This window comes from Pseudorasbora parva, chromosome 14 (genome assembly GCF_024679245.1).
Source record: "Pseudorasbora parva isolate DD20220531a chromosome 14, ASM2467924v1, whole genome shotgun sequence".
Taxonomy (NCBI): domain Eukaryota; kingdom Metazoa; phylum Chordata; class Actinopteri; order Cypriniformes; family Gobionidae; genus Pseudorasbora; species Pseudorasbora parva.
In genome coordinates, this window is record NC_090185.1 from 46,407,542 (window position 1) to 46,422,221 (window position 14,680).

Genomic DNA, 14,680 nt, shown 5'->3' on the forward strand with positions numbered 1-14,680 from the left:
ACTTTCAAACATGAACATGTCATTTATTAATATGTATTCGTGTCAAAATGACATATACACATATTTTCCTATTCTATAGCCTACTTAGTTTTGTAGCGTATAAATTAATTAAACTTATGATTTTAATTAAACATAGGCAACCACATCCATTAGTCTACTAAAGTATTGTGGCCGCATATCTATTGTGTGTTTTGAGACCTAATTTTAAAACATTTTTTTGTTTGTTTTTTAAAACCCATACACAAACATTATTCTCTCAAAAATACAAGCAAGGCTACATATTGTTCTCATGTTATAGTAGCACAGTTTGTGCTGAATACATTGTAATAAAAAAGCACAAATGTCAGAGCAAAACTTTTAAAGGGCCCCAAAACAGCTCAGACTCCCGAGGGATAATTTTTTTTAATGGTTTCTAAACGTAAATTTGGCCCAAAGTAGGCTAATATGTGATAAACAGTAGCCATAGGCTATATGTTTCATCTGCTTTTATAATAGCCTATAGTCAAAATAATCCAGCAATGATGTTTTTAGTAGGTATATCAAACGAATTCAAGATGTATAAGATCAATGAGGCTAATTTATGCCAGATAACCAGGAATTATAAAACGTATTTCCACTGTCTGGCCATGTGCGAGCGAGGTAGCCTATAATCAGCCCAAAGTATAGTGATTTGGCTATAGCCTTTGAGCGCTTAGAGTGCGCGGCTCCGCCGAACGCGTCTTTTCGCGATCACGGAGTAGTTTGAAAGCTAGTTTGAAAGACGGAGGGGAGCACAGAATAAAAATACCCAGTCCTAAATATCCTCCGACTGAGCTTCGAGGCCATAATCAAACGGCGCAACCAGAATATGTATCTTTATTTCGCAAAGAATAGCACGCGCTGATCCGCATTAACTCCATCCGATCGGCTACTTTAAATCGCTTCAATTAGGCTTTTAGTCCAAAAGAGCGCACATTTAGAGAAATCTTGATAAATTCTCATATGTTCACGTCTCATTGCTTTACAGAGAATGATCATTTCTATAAATTTGTTCACTAAATGATATAGTTTTGAGCGCTCTCTCCACGGTCATCACAATAGGAATAGGCATTGGCTACATGAAAAAAAGAAAGAAAGAAAAGAAGAAAAATTTTTTTTAGGCCTAACGAGTCCCCGTTTTATATAGTTCTAACACGAGCCTATGAGGCTGTGAGTTAGGCTATCACACCAGCAAGAGTGTTTCTCCGAACATCTGCACAATCGCAAATGTGACATTATACAACAGTTCAATAAAGTTACTGAGTAGGCTAATTTTTATAGATTAGCCCAGAGTCGTTTGCTAGATTAAAAGAATTATGATTTTTAAAAGACTCGTTTGAATAAAGGATTCAACTCTCTCACGAGGATAGAGATTTGCTGCCACCTACTGGCGGTGTTAGTTTCATAGTTAAAAAGTCGATGTTTCATTTTTTTCCTTCTAATTATTTCATATTTCTACATTACATTTTAAACATTCATCTCTTAACATAATTTATGCAATTATAAGTTGTTGTGTAAATCCAGATGCCATGTCTAAACAGCCTGTGTCAATCCAAAAATGTATTTTATTGATACCGACATTCCTTTATTTGGTCATAATAGCCATACATCGTGTCTGGCTATTAGAGGACAGATAGATATGACGATGATTTTAAAAATACAGTTTTCTCTTGGCTTTATTATTAGAGTTTGGATCTTCTCTCAACCGAGTGAGCACATCATGCATTATATTGTATTATAATGACGATGTAATATTAGCCTACCACCAAACTTTGACTAAAAGCATGTTGCATATTAATTGTTCTAGGAACCTGAAAGCATATTAATTATTTTTGTGTAAATTGTGCCACTCCATCATGATGTTTGTAGTGCAAACATAAACTGAAGCATTAACTTAATATTATATTATATTAATATAACAAAAATATATATTATTCATTGAAATTTAAGTTAATAAAAACATCTAAAATTTATTTAAATTTATTTATTATTAACATCTATTATTTACATTTGTATGATGACAACACTCAATGCTCAGTGAACATGTTTTACATTTAGGCTATTTCAATAGATTTTTTCAGTCAAAGAAGCCAAATAATTGGGTGACAAATAGCATGCATATAGACTATTAATTTTACAGGCAAACAAATACAGTTTTGGTAAAACTCTTATTTTGAAAAACACGAATCCATTTCCTGCCAATCCGATTTCTGTGCAAGAACGGGAAAACCAAAAATCAAGTCATAATGTCGTTTTTTCTTTTTTCTAAAAAAACGAAAAAACGAACAAAGGAGTTGTTTTCTCGTTTTTTCGTTTTCATTTGTGAAAGCAAAAACAAATGAACGAACGATACCTGGACCCTGCTGCCACTAGGTCTAGATTTCTAGGCTACCTCAGAGTTTAAATGATCTCTAATGTGTCTAATGTGTTTCTATTAGTGGAAAAACAAACCCCAGTTCTAGGACCCTAGTTTTTTGTGACAGCACCACCTACCGAAATGAATCACCAAAACACTAATTTAAGATGGACGATGGACACCTATCAGACTGTGAGTACCGATATTCAATCAAGTTTTATTTTATAACCTTTAAACGAAACAAAATAGCCAAAGTGAGAGCTGCTAACTATGAATTAATAATTAATTCAGACAAATTAAGAATTTGTGTGCTAGTTTCATTAACTAGGCTACTATGATGTTCTTGATCGTGGTGTGGCTGAGATTTATTAAATCCTTTTTGATTTTTAATGACTATATTACATCTAGCCAGCACATTATTAAACTTAAAAAGATGACAAAAGCATGTTGTTGTAAGGGTGTGTACGATTACCTGTAGCGTACTGTATTAGAGGGCAAACTTGCTGAATACTCATTATTTTACCATAGTTAAGAATAAAATATCTTTCATCTGCGCTGACTGCCTGGTTTCACTACAATATTAGTCTGTCTAAATGATGCATAATATTTGACAAGTTCAGCCATTTATATTTTGGCTACGTTCTTGTACTGATATATTTTTGCTGTGAAGGATTAAAACTATTAAAATAATCCTTTATTTTTTTTTAAATAATTTTTCTGTATGAATCTTGCACAAATGTTTTTTTTGTTATCCTTGGAGCTAGACTGAAAAGACTGGGCATAATATTGCAGTGATTAATAAATGCATATTTAGCTACTCCAAACAAATATTATTATATTCCATTCTGCATATCATGTAAATTTCATAATGTAACCGAGATGGCAATGGCTTTTGACATGTGTTACCTTTTTTTTCCTTTTAGGGATTGCCACGCCATCACTGTGGAAATGACTGCGGGATAAAGTCTCAGTGTTTTTTGTTGTTGTTGTTGTTTCCGTTTTTTGTTTTTTTGCCAAGTATATGCTAATATAGTATCTGTCAATGTCACGCATCTTTCAGCTGGACATGCCTTTCATTAGAAAGTGGTGGTGTCTTCTTCTGATGGAGTGTTTCAAAATAGAAGGGTATTATAACAATATATATATTTGTATTCATCTCTGTAACACTTGCTGGTTTTTATAATTTTATAGCTTTATAATTTTATAGTTTTATAATTTTATAGTTTTATAATTTTATAGTTTTATAATTTTATAGCTTTATAATTTTATAGTTTTATAATTTTATAGTTTTATAATTTTTCAGTTACAATTTATCTACAGTTAATTTTGTGTCATGGCTCATTTATCAAAATTACCATGTTCACCAGATTAGTATAATGACTGTCAGTTGTCATCCATTTAGCTAAGTAAGGTATATAGGAAATGTTTAAAGTAGTTGCCTTATGCTATATGCAGCTTCAACTGTAAAGTACCATGGTCTCAATTGGTGGATATAGCTCTTATATACTTGTAAATTTGGAGTTTGGAATTAGACATGAGTAACATTAAAGGGGGGGTGAAACACTCAGTTTCAGTCAGTGTCATGTCAATCTTGAGTACCTATAGAGTAGCATTGCATCCTGCATATCTCCGAAAAGTCTTTATTTTTTTTATAATTATATAAGAAAGATGCGCTGTTCCGAGTCTTTCCGAAAAAATCCGAGCGGGTGGGGGCGTATCGTGTGAGCGGAGCTAAATAATGACATGTGTGCGCTGCTGCTATTGTGTTGAGTCGAGTGCGTCGTAAAGCTGTGTCATCCCTAACAGCGGGAAAAAAACTTTATTCAAAATAAAAATATGGCTCTTAATCAGATACAGCCATACATCTATGATCCGGAATCAGACCCAGAGGCTGCAGTTGAACAGGAGCAGCAGCAAAAACGACTAGAGCAGGACGTCTCTATGTGGTACAAGTTATACACTAACTATATAATATGCTGAGCAGCTTGTGTTATTTACATATTTATACTTGAATTATATCGTCGTATTTTTGTCTTTGAAGGTGTACATGTGGGAAGTCCAGTTGTGCACGTGTGTGTGTGTGTTTACGCGTGGTTTGTGTAGACAGTAACGGACTGGTTTTGCACGGCAGGCTAAGTAAGTGTTTACATAGAAAGACACGGAATAGTAGCGCATTTGAATGAAGAAGCGTGCTTATTTAGTTCAACATATTTCCCCACTCTTTGTGTATTGTTGTTTGGAGTGCTTTTACAATACACAAACATAAAGTTACACATATAGTGGCCAGCTAAACAAATGTACACGCACTACACATCGCATGCTCCATTGATCAATTAACTATACGTGATCATGTTTGGGCTACTTGATGAGCATAGGCAAAAACACAGACATTTGAAGCAGTCTCACTCACCGCCTGCGGTTCTAACGTTGGGACCTTTATCGTTGGGACTGCTCCATCCTTCAGCATTAGGCGATCGGGAAAATCCGGCGTCGAGCTGGGCCTTGTTTATGAAACAGTCGGCACCGAAATGCAGCGAACAGATATAAACATTCGCGCAACTCAGTTGCTGATCCGGAAAAGCAAATTACATCCACTGTTGCCTTAACGCGGGGTTTTGGGGGAATCTGTGCAGGACTGTCTTGGTCTGGCAACCAAAAACGCACTTTTTTGGTGACATTGTTATGTGCACATCACCTGTGCAGCAGCCTACGAGCCAGCGCTTTGATGGGCATAGCCTGTTGCTTTCGCTCTCTCCCTCTCTCTCTCTCTCACGCGCTTCCGGTAGAATTGTCCGTAAGGCCCATACAAGGAAATTCCGCCCCCATTAACGTCAAAGGGGACGCATGATCTCAAAAAACTTGCCGAAACTTATGACTAACCGGAAGTAGTATTTTTGACAAAGAAATACTCCCATCAAACGTCCACCTTAACTTTTGAAACTTTGTCTATGTTTAGTATGGGATTCCAAGTCTTTAACAGTGTAAAAAGATCAGTATGCATGAAACAGCATTTCACCCCCCCCTTTAATATTCAGTTTGGCTTTCTCTCTCTACAACTCCAGCAGTGCACAAGTGTTAAATCGGATATATCCATTCCGTCTGTGAGGCAACTGAAGAAAAAAGGGGTCTTTTTGGTGCTGTTGTTATTGCAAAAATGACATAAATATATATTCTTCAATCATTCTTGAGTCTTGTCTTGCCTCTATACAACCTTTAAAATATCTGACTGTAATTTAGTGACTGCATATACTGATTCCATCTTTATTTTACCTGATAATGAACTAATTAGTTAAATTTAAGGAGGTTAATCAATATAGAGTATAATTCAAGGAATTAAGATTTAAGGAACTCAACTTTTTTTAAAAGATTGATATACATTTTTCAGTTATATTTTGTGTAAATGAATTTGTTTAAACTTTAAATTGTGCATCAAAGCAGGTATTACACACTTTGTAATTAACCTCTGATGCATTTTGAATTTAAAAAATCACATAAAATATACTCCTGAGATTAAATATCTTGATACTATGTAGGCTAACTAAACCACCTGGGTCATAGAACTGAGGTCCTGAAACTGCCAAGTACACCTGGCTGCAGCCTGCAGATCGAGGTGGGGTTGCATGTCGGGGCGGGGCTGCACGTGTGGTTTGTGCCCCCGCCCACAACTCGTCTCATTGGTTAGTGCCAAAGTATGATGTCGATTGAGGCGGGGTTGCACCTGGAGCGGGACTGCACGACTCGTCCCGCCCGCAACTCTTCTCATTGGTTAGTGGCGTTCAAGTCCAAGAAGTCCTCGCTGCAGCCTGTAGCACGATGACGTACTGGATCAGATCCAACGCGTACTGGACGCGCATGCGCGGTGGTTTCATTCACAATTCGATGACGTCATATACGCATGCGCAGAAGAGTTTTGGGGACATTGAATGCACAGGAGAGTTTGCTGGATAGATAAATACTCAAACTGCTCGTGCAAAAATAATGATTAATAACATGCTCACGCCATCAGGACACGCGTTTTGCATTTTTCCTTGAATGTGTAGGCTACTGGTATTTTAAAGTTCTTTACAGATCGTGTTGCATTGAGGATTAAAATTACAGAGACAATTACTTAACTCATTTTTCCTTCCACTCAACAGCAAGTATGATCAGAATATATAAAAAATTAACTGTTTTGCATGCATGCACAGCGAAACTAGGATAATTTAAGCATCACATTTATGAAAAGATGATTTATTAATCAAAAATTACTTAATACTATTTATCAGTTCTACAACTACACAGTTTAGAACATCATCTATATACAATAATGATCATACATTATGACTAGTGCATACGCATTATAAATTAACTCAGAGATCTGTATGAATGACATTGTCATAACGATCCACCATCCAGTACGTATTGGATCTGATCCAGCAACGTCATCGTGCTACAGGCTGCAGCGAGGGGTGTCTCTTCAAGTCTGACGACGACGTTACGGCAAACAGGAAATGCGGTTAATAACAATGTCCTGAGGCAGTATATGTTCAAGACAGCATGTTTTTAGGAGACATTGATATTCTGAAACACAGTTGTAAGCCTACTAATAAACATATTAGGGATATTATAACCAGAGGTGGGTAGAGTAGCCAAAATATGTACTCAAGTAAAAGTAAAAGTACTTACGGAAATATTTACTCAAGTAAAAGTAAAAGTTACAATCGTAATAGTTACTTGAGTAAGAGTAAAAAAGTATTCGGTGAAAAAACTACTCAAGTATTTAGTTACTAGTTACTTTCGATCTGATTGATAAGAAGCGAAAACCCTGAATTTCAGACTAGAGCTTTCACAGACCTCCATATATATATACTCGTGTGTGTGTGTGTGTGTGTGTGTGTGTGTGTGTGTGTGTGTGTGTGTGTGTGTGTGTGTGTGTGTGTGTGTGTGTGTGTGTGTGTGTGTTTAATGGTTAAACAGTGTAAATTAATAGTGTGCTGGGGTAACCAGAGCTCTGTTTAAAACATGCTTTGTTCTTATGTTTTTATAAGTATATGCGGTCTTTAGGTAGGAATAAAATACAATCCTGTTTTTATTTGTATGTATACACTTCAGACTGTTGTCTGTCTGGATGTGTGTATAAATGCAAGAGGTCGAATTAGGCTATTTATTTGTTTCGTTTTTAGCCTGGTCATAGGAAAAACGTAGCTGTGGCAATGGTTTTGCAAACCACAAAATATGTACCAATACTTACATATCACGGCAGTTTTAAAGTGAAATGTCCACTGGGTGGCGCTAAAAGCTTTTTTTTTTTTTCGGAACACATGTGCGTGATCCAGGTAATTTTAGCTTGTGTTTTGAACTCGTCTTTGATCTCTTTTATCACGACTCGTTCCTCACGGGGTTCGTTCCCAAGTTTTTCACATTGCAAATACAAATCTGTATCAGCTGAGCTATCAAGCAAGCTTAATGGGTAAGAAAAGACGAACATTCAAAATGTATTTGTTTACAAATCATGGACTATGGTTAAACAAAACGATAAAAAATGCTGTTTTTCTGCCTCTAGTGTTTATTATTGTTGGAAACACTCTGACAGTGTGTGAAATAGTATTACAATAAGAAAAAAGTGTCCATAGTTACCAAATTACCATTAATAGTGTTCAAATATAAGCAACATTGTTACACTTCCCACTAGCTACATGTTTTTTCAGGTTGGAGCTGCATGCTGAGATGTCAGTTTGTTTTGGTGCACACAGTAGCCTATTGCATTATGAAACTATTCTTATTGACATCTAGGAATGAAAACGTGAACTAGAGGGAACGGCCTACCATAGCTCACACACACATCTTCGTGATCTTCCTCTGCTTTGGCCATCATCTGACTAAACGCGCACTAATTTTATGCAGGTGATGCGGCTCTCGCGAAGCAGCCTCTCCAACGTTTCGCGAGACTTGCGAACAGGTCATATTAACTTGTTTTAAAATATATAATTAATTATTACCATTGACAGTAGCGGAGGAACGCCACCGAATGTAACGAAGTAAAAGTACAGTTTTTTCACAAGAGATGTACTTGAGTAAAAGTAAAAGTACCCAGTTTTAAATATACTCTAAAAGTACAAGTTACCCAAAAAATTTACTCGAGTAAGTGTAACGAAGTAAATGTAATTCGTTACTCCCCACCTCTGATTATAACAGGTGAAACAGCTACTCATAAAAGTTTATTGTGGAACAGTGTATTTAGAAATATAAACTGGAATGAAGCTTGGTGTATTTGTGAAGCATACTGCTTAAATAATAAAGTAAAAGAAGTTACATTTAAATTTTTATTACATTATTACATTCTATTGTTCAATAGAAAAATTATATATTATTCATCTATTTTGTTATTGTATATACACAAAGATTTTTTTGGGTGGACGTGGAAAATTTCATTAGAAGGAAAACAAATGTTATATTTAAATTAAATAATTTTGATATATGTATGTTATTCCAATGAATGTAATAATAATAATAATAATAATAATAATAATAATAATTTCACCTTTATTGTACAACTTTTTATTATTTTGGGAACACAAAAAGAAATGGTCAAGATCCAAGCCACATTTTCTTCATTTTCTTCAGGAGACTAAGGACTATTGCACCAGTTTGATTAATATTGTGAATAAAAAAGAAAGAAAGACTTGTTATATTTATAATGAATATACTTTTTTAAATTAATTTATCAAGGTTTATATACTCTGGCATTTTTTTTTGTTTCATTGTTCTTTTTTTATTTTATTTTGCTGTATATATGTATTAATATGTTTTCTTTGTTGTATATTACATGTTTTTTCTCACAATAAAAAAACACAAACAAAACACATGTTAATAACAATGTTTATAATTTCTTATACTTATGAAGAACTATCATGTATAAAACAAAACTGTGCATCCGTTAATTACTTATACCTGGTGATAATACACTGTAAAAAATTGTGTCGTAAAATAACGGTAATCTACTGGCAGCTGTGGTTGCCAGCAATATACTGTTAATTTACAGCCCTCTACTGTTTATATACAGCTCTCATTTTTTACAGTATTTTAGCGTAATAATACCATGAAAGGTAACTTTTCATTTGGAAAACTGATTGCTTCAAACAGTTCTCATTTTAAAACTAGTATTTATAGGTGTTTGTATCGTAAAACTTCATTTGAGTCCTTTCACACTTGTAAGGTGTAGTAGTGAAATAATTTAGAAACATGACTTTAACTTCACTTTTTGTGGTTCATTGTGAGCAATAGCACACACACATGTGATAAATTACTCAACAAACGGCTCATAACTGCATCAGCAAACACAGTCACTGCCGTTAAATAAAGCATCAGGCAGCATATCATCAATGTTTCTCTGCTCATCCTGGACTGAAGCACAGGCTCTACTCTTCAGCACAACGGTAACCCACAAAACTAATGAATTCAACTGAAACATCTCTTCTATATCATCTTTTGCAACAACACAAACACAGGTCATTTTAATATTTACTCTCCTTATCAGTTACTGACTTTGCACAACTTTTTTTTTTAACTTGCACTAATATTTCAGTGAAAATATCTTAAATCATCTGGTAAATTAGACTGTTACGTTTCACAGTACACTGTAAAAAATGATCGTGATTTTAACGGTCAAAGGTTGTAAAAATGCTACAGTTAAAAACTGTTATTTGGTTAACACAAAGTTTCCTTACTATATACGGTGAATAACTGCAATAGATCTAACCTTATGCCCGTGAAATTTACAGAAAAACAATGTAAAATCCCAAAAGAAAATTATAGAAAACCCAAAAGCATATATATTTTTTGTTTGAATCACAGTGACATTTTGTAAACTATTAAACAGAATATTTTGTTATATTTACAACATGTGATTATAATAAAATTTTATTTGATAAAACTACAAATATTGGTATTAAAAACCTGTACGTTTTTTGAGAAAATACTGTAAAAACTAGTTTGTTAATTTGACATGCAAATATTGTTGACAATTTTTGTTAATCTTAAAAATGTAAGTCACTTTACACGTTTATGCATTTAAAAAATGTCTAAACATGTATTTGTATTGCATATAAATGTTCCATGCATTTGGATTATGTAATTTTAACAAACAAATTAATCAACTTACTAAGAATCACTATCTAAGAATCAGTAATAAAAATCTTATTTGTAAATCATTTATAAATGAAACGTTAAATGAACACTTCCTAGTGTTCATGTGTGTGCTCACTAATGAGTTAAAGTACCATTGAAGCAGTGTTGAAGTTAATGAGATAATTAAGAGATGATTGAGCATTAATGATGAACACCTGATGATAATAAGCACAATCACTGAAGGAAAGAGAAACACAAGAACTACAACTGACTTCAGCCACAGCTGTAGATGAAATCAACTGAAGATAAAAGAAGACATTAAATCTCTGAAGATCTCAGCAGAGGATTAAATAACTCCACAAACAGCATTACCAGCTTCACACATTACCAACCAGACTGATTTTATTTCTGTGGATGTTGATGTTTGATTGAAAATAATAGTTTTATTTGAAGTCACCATGATGGTGAGCAGTGTTTGCTTTAGTTGGGCTCTTGACCCTTGACTCTCCTACATTAGTTTTCTGGCTGCTTTAACTGTGTTTATAAAGCATTTTAGTTACAGCATGGTAAGCCAAGAAAACACATGGTCAGATGATTTGTCTCTTTGTTCATGATTATATAATCATCATCTAGTGATCACTGGTCTTGTTCAGAGTCTAAGACTCTGTTTATGTGTTATTAATTTTGTTTAATCATAATAGTGGCCAGTTGATTCTATAGCATGAGCGCTGTCGTGGCAATTCTAATATGCAGAATTTAAAAAAATATAGTGCACAAAAGGTTTTAATCTATGGCAAACATTAGACACAAACAGATATCAAGAATCAGTGTATGCATCTCAACAATGGTGACAATCAATGAAAAGCTTAATGCTGCAGTGCATGCTGGGTACCACCAATCAAAACTCTCCAATGAGTCCCAGCATGCATTGCGGCATGAATAAATTATGCATCTGAATTGTGTTTTTTTTTTGTTGTCACCATTGTAGAGATGCAAACACTGATTCATGATGTCTGTGTTTGTCTAAATAATGCCATAGATTAAACCTTTTTTTGGTCCTGCAAGTTGTTTGATTGCCACAACAATGCATGAGTTTATAATGTAAACCACATGGCTTTTATTACGCAGGCTACACAATTAACACATTACCTCTATAACCAGAGCATTAGAATCTGAATGAGTTTAGTGATTCAGCCACTACATGATGATTAATATAATCATCATTAAAGAGCCAAATCACCTGGCCATGGTTTTTTGGCTTTCCATACCATAACAAAAGTGCTTTACAAACACAGTTAAAGCTGCCAGAAAGCTAATGTTGGAGAGTCAAGGGTCAAGAGCCCAACTAAAGCAAACACTGCTCACCATCATGGTGACTTCATATAAAACTATTATTTTAATTAAAACATAAATTACAACAATAAAATCAGTTTGGTTAGTAATGCATGAAGCTGGTAATGTTGTTTGTGGAGTTATTTAATCCTCTAATGGGATCTTCAGAGATTTAATGCCTTCTTTTATCTTCAGTTGATTTCATCTAAAGCTGTGGCTGAAGTCAGCTGTAGTTCTCGTGTTTCTCTTTCCTTCAGTGATTGTGCTTATTATCATCAGGTGTTCATCATTAATGTTCAATCATCAATAAATTATCTCATTAACTTCAACACTGCTTCAATGGTACTTTAACTCAGTAGTGAGCATACACATGAACACTAGGAAGTCTTAATTTAACATGGGTGTTTTTCTGAGTACTTTTACATAATTCCTAACTGTTTCATTTACGTATAACTGGCATATATTAATCATCTTTAGTTTATTAATTTGTCTATGAAAAAATAACCCAAATGCATTGAAAATGTATATGCAGTTTACATACATAAATTTTATGCTTTACATTTTAATGTAATACTTACTGGTTTTCTATTTATTTTTAATAAAAATGAAAAAAAAACTGTGCCTCCTCTAACCACAGACTTAATTTTGAATTTCATAGTGCGCATAGTTTCATAATTCTCTGGTAACCACAGCTGCCAGCATTTTCCTGTAAAAATAACATTTTTTTGTAGTTTTTTGCAGCTCTGGTTGCCAGTAAAGTGCCGTTTTTTACAGAACTTTTCTGTAAATGAATTTACAGTTTCTTACTGTTAATTTACGCTTCCCTCTGTGGGATTTTTCATCTAACCCCTTTAACCCTTTTAACCCCACAGCAAAATCTTCAGTTTTAAATGAACACTGAAGAGTGTACACACTACAGAGTGTTAGAGTAATTGAAGCATTGATGAAGTTCATGAGATAATTAAGAGATCAATTAAGTGATAACTGAGAACACCTGTTAACAAGAATCACTGAAGGACAGAGAAACACAAGAACTACAACTGACTTCAGCCACAGCTTTAGATGAAATCAACTGAAGATAAAAGAAGACATTAAATCTCTGAAGATCTCAGCAGAGGATTGAACAACTCCACAAACAGCATTACCAGCTTCACACATTACTAACCAGACTGACTTTATTTCTGTCAGACGACTACAGAAGCTCTTGTTGAGAATTATCAGATCTTTAGGTGTTGATGTTTAATTGAAAATATTTGGTCACCATTATCGTGATCAGTGTTTGCTTCAGTTGGGCTCTTGGCCCTTGACTTTGTAATTAGTCTTTCTTTGTCTGCTATAACTGTGTGTTTCTTAAACACATATATTGTAGCAAAAAAGCCAAGAAAAAAAATGTGGCCAGAAGTTATTGACTATATTTTGCTATAATTGTAATAGGATGTTTAGTTTGTTAATCTTGTCCAGTGTTTCTTCCCTAAACAAGCCCATTCTTTTAAAAACACATATAAACTCTTATTTTACGTTATTAAACTGGGATCCTTCTGAAATTATTATCCACTGATTAGGAATTAGTTATAATTTATAAAGTCATGAGTTCAAAAATTAGTTTGCTCTCTGTTGTCATTTAGACTCACATAGAGATGAAGAATCAGCACATGAATCTCAACAATGGTGACAATCAATAAAAAAACGAACAGATCAACTCTGAACATCACAAAACACTACTCAAAGTCAACACAACAACAGCAGCAAAAATAAACGCAAATAATAAGAATTAAAGAAAATAACCAGGCTAATCAGCAGCATAATTTATTCGTGCCGCAATGCATGCTGGGAGTTTTGAGTGTCACCACGGCTGAGATTCATACGCCGATTCTTGATGTCTATGTGAGTCCGATTGATTCAGATGTTTTGACCACAAGCTGTTCCCATGCTCTTCAAATTATCTGGCTGTGTCAATACTAATGTTATAAAATTATAGGGTTCAAGTTTTGCAAAAAATTAAGTGTCAACTACATGTTTATAGATAAGACTAGTAAATTATTAGTGATTTAAACTATTATTAAATAGTCAACATGACCAACTCATGTTTTTTTCTCAGCTTTGCTTGCTATAACACATGTATTGAAAACACACCATTACAGCAGCGAGAGAAAAACTAATGTTATTGTGTTAATGTTCAAGAGCCCAACTAAAGCAAACACTGATCACCATAATGGTAACGTCAGAAGAAACAATCAAACATCATCTGATAATTCTCAATAAGAGCTTCTGTAGTTGTCTGACAGAAATAAAGTCAGTCTGGTTAGTAATGTGTGAAGCTGGTAATGCTGTTTGTGGAGTTGTTTAATCCTCTGATGAGATCTTCAGAGATTTAATGTCTTCTTTTATCTTCAGTTGATGAAATCATGTTTCTCTTTCCTTCAGTGATAACAGCAGGTGTTCATCAGTGTCTGAATTCACTCTCTTCTTTCCTCTCTCTCTCTGTCGAGTGGTCTATATCAGTGAACTAGTGTAGGGAATAGTGAATAAGGGGATAGGGAGTGATTTTGAACACAGCCTCTGAGTGTCGACTTTAAGTGTGTTAATTCACAGTATATTACTGTTGGCTATTTTCTCGAAAATGACAAATATTACCCAGAATTCATTGTTTTATACGGTATATTACTGTTTTAATGGAAAACAGCAATTTACTGTCAAAATGTGGCCGTTTTTTTACAGCATTTTTTTACAGTGTACTACACTAATATACTGTAAAACGTAACAGTCAAATTTATCAGATGAATCAAGATATTTTCACTGAAATATTAGTGCAAGTTAATAGAAAAAAGTTGTGCAAAGTCAGTAACTGATAAGGAGAGTAAATATTAA